The 10,480-nt window shown below is 34.2% G+C and overlaps 1 long non-coding RNA gene across 1 annotated transcript; it reads right to left on the bottom strand.

Annotated features, from left to right (window-relative positions):
- Nucleotides 1–2,283: 2,283 nt before the first annotated feature.
- Nucleotides 2,284–7,740, bottom strand: LOC125259115. Its single transcript, XR_007182727.1, has 4 exons — nt 7,134–7,740; nt 6,908–6,972; nt 6,658–6,739; nt 2,284–2,799 (listed from the first exon to the last, which is right to left on the bottom strand). It is a non-coding gene; the product is annotated as an uncharacterized LOC125259115 (long non-coding RNA).
- Nucleotides 7,741–10,480: the final 2,740 nt, after the last annotated feature.

Genomic DNA, 10,480 nt, shown 5'->3' with positions numbered 1-10,480 from the left:
ATCCACCAGAAAGATCATTTCTGGTAAAAATTATTGTTATATTACTAACTCCTTTTTACTGCTTCCATACTAGCCATCTAGAAGAGGATCCCATGGCAACAGAATAATAATAATGAGGTTTGTCTCTTCATTTAAGCATTGCATTAAAGCAATGACTAGATGAAATAATACACAACTACTCATGAATTATTCTTATGTTCAGCTATCCTGAAGAACACATGATTGCTCATCTTGACTGAATGTGAAATTAGAAACACGTGAGAACAGAGACCGTAGAAATAAAGAAAAATCTACAAGTGAAATGTGCCATGGCAAAGGGAAGTCTAAATATTGATGGTGTCACCTTAAGAGCTGATGCATTTGGGGCACAGTTGCTTTAATGCATGAATATTCATAGCATACAATTCAAAGCAATGCTGTATCCACATCCACATTAAGCATTTACTATGCTCCAGTTTGCATAGTGACAGAATGGAACCTCTCAAATTTCTCACTACCCACAATCAACAGACAGAATGCAGAGCTTATTAAAGGGATAGTTTACCCAAAAAATTAACACTCACATCATTAACTAACCTTCATGTCATTCTAAACCTTAATGACTTTCTTTTATTCTGTGGAACACACACACACAAACATACACACAGACTTGTGTGTATGTAAAATGAAAGTCAGTGGAGTTCTTCAAAATATCCTCTTTTGTTGTTATGCATCAGTGGTTAAGTAGAAATTTCAGGCCAGTACCGTTAATACTGGCAGCTATGTGTACAAAATTATTTCAGTATGTGGTCCACTGTAAGCACAATCCTAACTACATTTTGTACACGCTGTGGTTACTAAAACATCAATGTGAAAACATTTTCTTAGTCTAATTTGAAAGTAATAATGATTTCAGTGTCAATATTTGATTCTAAGAAATAGCAGACTACTAAACTGAAAACTGCTGTTATCCTAAAACCAAGAAAGAATGGTTCGTATTTCCTTTAAACAGCTCTAATTATCTGAGCTGTGAATAGTGTGGTAGTTTGGTTTGTTAGCAAATTGTCTCATCATTGGAGTCCTAAAGCTCTGATCAAAATGTGACCCGTCACGGAAACCAGGGACACAAGTCGGCAGCACAACTATTGAGCAAACTGAGAAAGAAGCGTTTTTTTTTTTTTCAAAATTGGTGATTTTCGTGTTTTTGCAGAATCTGTTAGTTGAGATCACAAAGAAGCATCTCTGTGTTTTAGGTAGCAGTATTGGTTTATTCAAAAGCGTACATTTTGAGGTTGAAATCGGCTTGTTTTTCTGGGATTCTATCTCACAGTAGGGGCGTGTCATTGTCTGTTTGTATTTCCATACTGGAATCGGATACGCCGGCTTTTGTTTCTTTTGTTATTGCCGCCGCCCTCCAAGGGAAGCGTGGCTACTTATTTATGCAGCGCTCTGGCCGGCTCTAGCTGATATCAAAATTTAATGAAGATGGACGCCGCAAAGAATATCGCAGACGAGCTGAACCGTGGCCGTTACACCGAAAATGTTTTGAAGTACAATCCAGCTAGAAATTTTTTGTTCTAAAAATGTTCTGAGAACATTATCATGTATTGTTCTTATAATGTTTTTAGCGGGTAGTTTTATTTTAGTTCCCAGAATGTTCTTCTATAAGTTAGGATAACATTCTTTAAAAAACATTCTAAAAATGTTTAGCGATAACATTGTTAGAACATTATTCCCTAACGTTCTTATAATGTTTTCAGCGGGTAGTTTTATTTTAGTTCCCAGAATGTTCTTCTAAATGTTAGGATAACATTCTCTAAAAAACATTCTACAAATGTTTAGCGATAACATTCTTAGAACATTATTCCCTAACGTTCTTATAATGTTTTTAGCGGGTAGTTTTATTTTAGTTCCCAGAATGTTCTTCTATAAGTTAGGATAACATTCTTTAAAAAACATTCTAAAAATGTTTAGCGATAACATTGTTAGAACATTATTCCCTAACGTTCTTATAATGTTTTCAGCGGGTAGTTTTATTTTAGTTCCCAGAATGTTCTTCTAAATGTTAGGATAACATTCTCTAAAAAACATTCTACAAATGTTTAGCGATAACATTCTTAGAACATTATTCCCTAACGTTCTTATAATGTTTTTAGCGGGTAGTTTTATTTTAGTTCCCAGAATGTTCTTCTAAATGTTAGGATAACATTCTCTAAAACATTCTAAAACTGTTTAGTCATAACATTGTTAGAACATTATTTCCCAATGTTTTTATAAAGTTTGTAGTGGGTAGTTTTATTTTAGTTCCCTGAATGTTCTCCTTAAAGGTAGGATAACATTCTCTAAAACATTCTAAAACTGTTTAGTCATAACATTGTTAGAACATTATTTCCCAATGTTTTTATAAAGTTTGTAGTGGGAAAGTTTATTTTTGTTCTTAGAATGTTCTTCTAAAAAGGTAAGATAACATTCTCTACAAAACACTCTAAAAACGTTTTGCGATGACCTTCTACAAATGTTTAGTCATAACATTAGAACATTATCCCCTAACATTCTTATAGTTATTTAACAGGAAGTTTTATTTTTGTTCCCAGAATGTTCTCCTAAATATTCAAAAAAGAAATCCTGCGTCTGACTGCTGTGTTTGCTCTGAGTGCTCATCACTGTCTTTGCTTGACCTGGTTCTTGCAGAAAAATAATACAGTCATCCGTATTAACGTTCTAGTTTTTTTGACTTAGTTTTCCAGCTGCTCTGCCAGTTAGCAGCATTGAGCCGTCTATGTGTGTAGAGCGTCTGTGTGTAGAGTTTTTCCTCAGAGCCTATAACAGAGGAGCATACAACAGTGTAAACACAAAATACATATTACATTTTAAGAGCGCAAACAATATTGATATTCAATAGATATAATACTTTAAGTATCTACTCTGTTTGCTATTTAAAACACATCTACTTAATCCATTATGTTAATAACACAACTACAAACTTTGATGTTGGCTTGAAAAGCATGAACCTTGAACCGAGACTCGAACTCGAGTCAACTTGTGCAGAGCTGCAGCAGAACGCTGCCAACAATTCTATTGCTACACCATAGCTAGTTTTCATCAGTTATTTTGTCTATGGATCGTTACATCTCTTACAGATTTCTGCTTTTCTTTTCATTTAGATACAGATAAAGTAGCACTGTATTTGAATGCATCAGCGAGAGCAACTGTGTGTGAATTGATCCTACCAGTGTAGCATCTCTTTGCTAATAGTGAAGTTGTAGGTTTTAGTTACTTTAAAAGCAGAAAGAAAAATATATGCCATAACTTTCAGTTTCTACACTGTTTTGTTATTTTTAAGTTATAGGACAGTTGACAAGTTTCTGTGCTCCTGGAGGTTTCCGTTTGCAATCTGCACGTTATATATGAGCTACAGTATGTGCGTATGGACGCTTGTTTCCACTATGGAATAAGAAAAAACATAAACTGCTGACATTTTCTCGCAATTGGGAGTTACAATGTCAATGTCATTGTGCAATTGCTTTTTTTGGCTGACTTATCTCAGAATTGTGAGATAAAAAGTTGCAACTGCAAGTTCTCAAGTACTGTGTCACTACCTGATGATCCACGACTGTTTGTGTGTTTTGTGATGGTTGTTCATGAGTCTCTTGTTTGTCCTGAGCAGTTAAACTGAGCTCTGTTCTTCAGAAAAATCCTCCAGCTCCTGCAGATTCTTCAGTTTTTCAGCATCTTCTGCATATTTGTACCCTTTCCAGCAGTGGCTGTATGATTTTGAGATTCATCTTTTCACACTGAGAACAACTAAGGTACTTAAACTCAACTATTAAAAAAGTTTCAAACATTCACTGATGCTCCAGAAGGAAAACCCGATGCATTAAGAGTCAGGGGTCTGGGAATATTGGGCAGTTTTAACTGTTAAAACTGTTAAACAAGGGACTCATGAACAATCATCACCAAAAAAAAAAAAAAAAAAAAAAAAAAAAAACATCCGGGTAACGACACAGTATTAAGAACCAAAGGTTCCCAAAATTTTGAACAGGGTTATTTTCATAAATTCAGCTATTTATTTTCTTGTGGACTATATGTAAACATCTTTTACGTAAAATATCTTACTCAGGACAGTACTAAATAAAAAACAACATGCAATTTGTATGAATCGCTCTTATTCTGTTAAAATTATTCACATTTTCACAGATTCTGCAAAGGGTTGCCTAACTTAACACTGTATATGACAACTGTTAAGTCTGATCAGTTACAAATGATAGCACTGAACTTCAGAACAGTCTTAAGGTCTGTGTTTGGTGCTTGAAAATGACACCAAGCTTTATTCACCCAAGCCATCCTAGGTGTATATGAAGTAAAATATCTAGCTTTGGCCAGAGCACTAGATATTTTACTTCCTAACTTGTTAAATATGGATATTTTTCTTACACAAATGCATCGCTTCACACTTCAGAAGGCCTTCATTAACCGCACGTTGTTTGTCATTAAAGTGCATATTGCAGGTTAAACATTTTTTTCAAGATGAATATATAACCTTGTACAAAAATACCATATAAAAGGGTACTGCAGGGTTTAAACATGTTTTGCAGGACATAAGGGCATGAATTTAGTAGATAAAGTGACAGTCTCTGTAAAAAACGCTTTTTTTTCAGCGTCGCGTCATATTACGTCACTCAAGGGAGTCGATCGCCGAGCTCTGTGTTGATTCAGTGCAGAGTAGGCTGGTATTCAGTGACAGCGGTCGTGAATTAGTGTGTTTTCTGTAGTTTTTGTATTCTATTTATCATCGTCATGGTAAATTATTGTGTTTGTGGAGGTTGCACAAACTCCAGCCTGTCAGGACATCGAGTCCAAAGGTTTAATAACAAGAAAAAGGACGCTGCTATCTTCCGTGCCGGGGTGTGTTTTGTGCAGGTGAAGAGACGGGACTTCACTTCTGCATCTGCATCGAAAAAACGTGTTCATTATAGACCGAAGGATTATCATCCTGGCGATATGATGGAGTTCAACATTGTAATACTACTGTAAATAATGATATTAAATGAATAAACTTACACACGCTATGCTTCTTCACCATTTTTATTTGAATCAATTTCAACACTGATGAATACAAATTATGTACACATACATACAGTCTCACACTCACACAAAACAGTTTTGAATTATGTGCTGGTAATGTAAATACTCCAATTTCATTCATGCCATGTATATAAACTTGACTGTAAACGTATATACATTCAAGTTCACACAACTACATAATCATGGCGTCATATACATCCTCACACTATCAGTGAATGGGCACGGAATAAACTCATAACACAGAATTAATGAATAAAGGATAACATTACATGAAACACATACACTACTACGTTTGGCCGTGGGCGGGAGACATGATCACGGATCCGTCAGAGATGCAGCTTGATGAACACGTGAATTGTGCACCGTAAATCTTTATTATTATTATTATTATTATTATTATTATTATTACTTTATTATTTAATTTGCTAACTACCAAATCAGTCGTGATGAGAAACCGCTATATCACGTAACTTTAGTGTGGACGGATATTAAGGCGTGTGACATAGGCCTGATCAAGGTTTATTAGATTCTGTTATTAGTAATCAATAACGTTACTCCTAGATGACCAATAGCTTTGCTATTGCCTGAATCATGATAATAACCTGTACAATATTGTGATCTGAGCACATATCGTTAGCTAAGCTAACATCGGTCACTACCCTGTTCTCCACTGCTTCTCCTCACACAACAGCTCAATTTGTCTATTTTGACCGTTATTTTGTCTAATCCTGGTCTGTCCCTGCTCTTTTAAACACATAGCAGGCTAATTGTATGGCTGTGGTTTGTGATACGAGTATGAATAAAAATTTACAATTTCCTCAGCATCCGAACTGTCATTGCGATCCATTGTTTTCCTATTGTTTATATTGATCGCGCTCCCTTGAGTTACGTCACTTCCGATTTGGCATTTTTCAGATGCGGAAGTAAAATTCTCTCACAAAAAATGACTCCAGAAGCCTATGTAGCGTATTTATATGTGTTTTTTCAAGAAAATCTATTTAATACATTATTTTTCTATACATTGAATCACTGATGCTCTAACTTGCAATATGCCCTTTAAGTGCTGCTGTTTTGTGCTGTAGAAGACGTGGATCAACTTGTCAGATGGCATTCTGAATTTTTGCGTTCGCGTACGGTGGCTCTGAATTGTCAAAACGTCTCTCAAAACGCATGCCACGGATGCGAAAAACGCAGAAAATCGAACCTGATCCGAATATTTTTTTGACGGACGAAAGTTTCGGAGGCAGTGTGCAAACGCAATTGACATAACGTGAGGTCGAATTTATTTTTTTATTTTAAGTTTCGCATGCGAATTTTGGACTCAGTGTGCAAAAGCCTTTAAGCTTGGGCTAATTTTCATTTGAAAGTGAACTAATCCTTTAAGGGTTAAAAAATTTAGTCTCGGAGGAAAACATAATAATAATATTATTAATAATAATAATAATAATAATAATGTTCAAATAGGTTAACAATATGTTGCATTTCTTAAACCAACATAATTTTGTTCTTGAAAATATTAGTAAATAATTACTACAAACTGTTTCTAAAGGACATTTTATTAAGATTTACAACAAAACTTACAAAACCACTTACCCATATCCTCCCATTCACTTCTGCAGGTAAATTTTTGCCAGATTGTGTCCTTCACAATGGCTGTCTGTCAGCCCCAAAGTACCTAAAAAAATTAAAACATATCTTTCCCATTTCAACATATCTTTATGAATTACTTAAATATTATTATTTAAGTTAAAAAGAAATAATCAGATTAACACTTTTAAGTAGCAAATGCACAGTATCCGTATTCATATAGAACACAATATCGCATAACGACGGATTAAAGTACCTTTGTTGTAAATGAAGACTTTTTGTTGCATCATCAGTGTCCATATTTAAGTAGGCCGTCTGATTCTGAATGAAAACAAATCTAAAAGTTAGCTGTTATTCTAAAGCAGTATACACCCACAATTAATGTAATTGTCATGTCATTCTAAGAAAGATCTAACGGATTTTAGTGTATACGTAAAGGATAAACGAAAGATGTAAACTGAAAAAGACATTTAAAAACTTACATTCCAGTATTTATTGTTGAGGGCAGAGTTCCGTTGACCAGGAGACAGTTCTGTTGTTTGGGCCACAAACTGTCCCAGCGGGTAAAACATCCTCCATCACAACTCTGTATCTGCCGCGACTCTGTTTGTGAACGAGTCCGTACTCGCTTTTTCCGTCAAAAAGACAATCAGACCAGGGACATTTTGCGCCAACTTCTTCAACTACCATTCGCGCTGTTCGTCAATTTCAAATGTTCCTACGTCACGAGAAAAGCACGCTGTGATTGGTGGATTTACGCGTCGATCTACCATGGCCCAATCAGCGCCTCTCGTCTCCTGTAAACACCCAGTAGATTGTCATATTTTAAAATAAGCACTTTTTAACGAGGCTGAGTTGAAAATGTTCTCTAACCTTGTAATCAAATATAATGTATATATATGTATAATGTATAATGTATAATGTAATATGTAGCTACATTTGTTTGTTGCAAATTTACAGAAAATGCCATTGAGATGTTAATATTGTTAATAAAGATATTAAAGGGATAATTCACCCAAAAATAAAAATGTCATTATTTACACACCCTCAAGTTGTTCCAAACCTGTATAAATGTATTTGTTCTGTTCAACACAAAAGAAGATATTCTGAAGAATGTGGGAAACTGAACAGTTCTGGGGCACCACTGACTTCCATAGTATTAGACCCAAAGCAACCTGGTTACAAACATTCTTCAAAATATCTTCTTTGTTCAACAGAAACTTGAGGGTAGGTAAATGATGACAGAATTTAATTTTTTTTGGGTGAACTATCCCTTTAATATTGCTTGCCAACTGAAAACAAAGTTTCCCCATTTAGGCTACAGTTAATACAATCTTTTTTAAAACAAATGACATTAATTAGGCTATACATAAATTTCCCTTAGTAAAAAGTAAATTGAGTAAGACAGTGTAAAAGGTGCGAGTGTGGATTAGTAATCTGGTCCCCAGGTATCAAGGAGAAAAAATGTTGGCCCTCGTCAATATCAAAGTTGCCCATCCCTGCCCTATGGTAAACACGTTCGCGCAACAGTTCAGCCAAATACGAGACTTTCCCTTCCCCCAGAATTCATCTCACTTTTGCAGTCAAGCCAGTGTTCAGCTAAAATAATGCATTTCATCTTTTGTTTCTTATTATATTTTGTATCTTATTATATGTTGTTTCTTTTGAGTTCAGCCCAATGCTGTTTCACACAATGGTGTTAAAACATGATGCCAGCCAGAACCAAAACAGAAGTGCCAGATGTAATGATGATCTGGCCCAAACTTCATCACAATCTGGAATAATATCCACATTTTAAAAATGTTGTTTTGATAATGTTACTCCTTTATTATGGAACATTGTGGCAATATTGTATATTCTCCATTCTTACATAAACCAAGCTAACCATGTCTTGAACATTGGGGGGAAGTTTCTTTCTTTCTTTTTTTTTTTCTTTTAATAAAGCGTAAAGAAACAAAACAGTGAAGGAAATTGTTGCTAATACAATGCTATATCAGTTATGTACAATAATAATTGAAGACTTCAGATGCAAAAGCCTTTAAGTGCCATTTGAAATTTTCTTATAAAACAAGCATGTTTATCAAGCTTATTACACTTTAATGGTGATGAAAAGGACCTATTAATTGCCATTAAAGTGAAATTTACTGAACCTAAACATACAAGCTTGACAAAAATGCTAATTTAAGAAGAAAATTTCAGATGCCACTTGCACAGGCTTTTGCATCTGAACTCTTCAATTGTAGAAAAAAAGAAAACATTAAATTGTGCAGAAATTAATTTCAATAGTACATTGAGAACTCAAGTTTAATAATACAATATAATGTTAGTTCTGAGATTGTTCAATTTAAGGAATGAATAATAGTGAATATTTATAAAAAATTAGTGAATATTTACAACTTTGAATAATCTGTTACCTCAATAACATCCTCAAAACATCCTCAAAATGTTGCAGGTGAAATGTTCTAGATTTGTTAATATGTCACATTAGAAGAACATTCTATACAGAACATTTCATCACCTCAAACCTCAGTGATGTTCTTATAGCGTTTTCCTAATGTTGCTGAGAGAATGTTATTCCTTTGTTTTATTGAAACATTGTGCGAATGTTATATTTACAACATTATATAATATGTTACCTCAATAACATCTTCAAAACATCCTCAAAATGTTCAGGTAAAATGTTCTATCTTGGTTAATACGTCACATTAGAAGAACATTTTACACAGAACATTTCATCACCTCAAACCTCAGTGATGTTCTTATAGCGTTTTCCTAATGTTGCTGAGAGAATGTTCTTCCTTTGTTTTATTGAAACATTGTGCGAATGTTATATTTACAACATTATATAATGTTACCTCAATAACATCCTCAAAACATCCTCAAAATGTTCAGGTTTAATGTTCTATCGTGGTCACTACGTCACATTAGAAGAACATTTTATACAGAACATTTCATCACCTCAAACCACAGTGATGTTTTTATAGTGTTTTTCTGATGTTGCTGAGAGAATGTTCTTCATGTGTTTTATTGAAACATTGTGCGAATGTTATATTTACAACATTATATAATATGTTACCTCAATAACATCCTCAAAATGTTGCAGGTGAAATGTTCTATCTTGGTTAATACGTCACATTAGAAGAACATTTTACACAGAACATTTCATCACCTCAAACCTCAGTGATGTTCTTATAGCGTTTTCCTAATGTTGCTGAGAGAATGTTCTTCCTTTGTTTTATTGAAACATTGTGCGAATGTTATATTTACAACATTATATAATGTTACCTCAATAACATCCTCAAAACATCCTCAAAATGTTCAGGTTTAATGTTCTATCGTGGTCACTACGTCACATTAGAAGAACATTTTATACAGAACATTTCATCACCTCAAACCACAGTGATGTTCTTATAGTGTTTTTCTGATGTTGCTGAGAGAATGTTCTTCATGTGTTTTATTGAAACATTGTGCGAATGTTATATTTACAACATTATATAATATGTTACCTCAATAACATCCTCAAAATGTTGCAGGTGAAATGTTCTATCTTGGTTAATACGTCACATTAGAAGAACATTTTACACAGAACATTTCATCACCTCAAACCTCAGTGATGTTCTTATAGCGTTTTCCTAATGTTGCTGAGAGAATGTTCTTCCTTTGTTTTATTGAAACATTGTGCGAATGTTATATTTACAACATTATATAATGTTACCTCAATAACATCCTCAAAACATCCTCAAAATGTTCAGGTTTAATGTTCTATCGTGGTTCACTACGTCACATTAGAAGAACATTTTATACAGAACATTTCATCACCTCAAACCAC

The sequence above is a fragment of the Megalobrama amblycephala genome, linkage group LG2 (genome assembly GCF_018812025.1).
Source record: "Megalobrama amblycephala isolate DHTTF-2021 linkage group LG2, ASM1881202v1, whole genome shotgun sequence".
In the NCBI taxonomy this organism is placed as follows: Eukaryota; Metazoa; Chordata; class Actinopteri; order Cypriniformes; family Xenocyprididae; genus Megalobrama; species Megalobrama amblycephala.
This window is presented reverse-complemented; position numbering and strand designations above follow the sequence as displayed.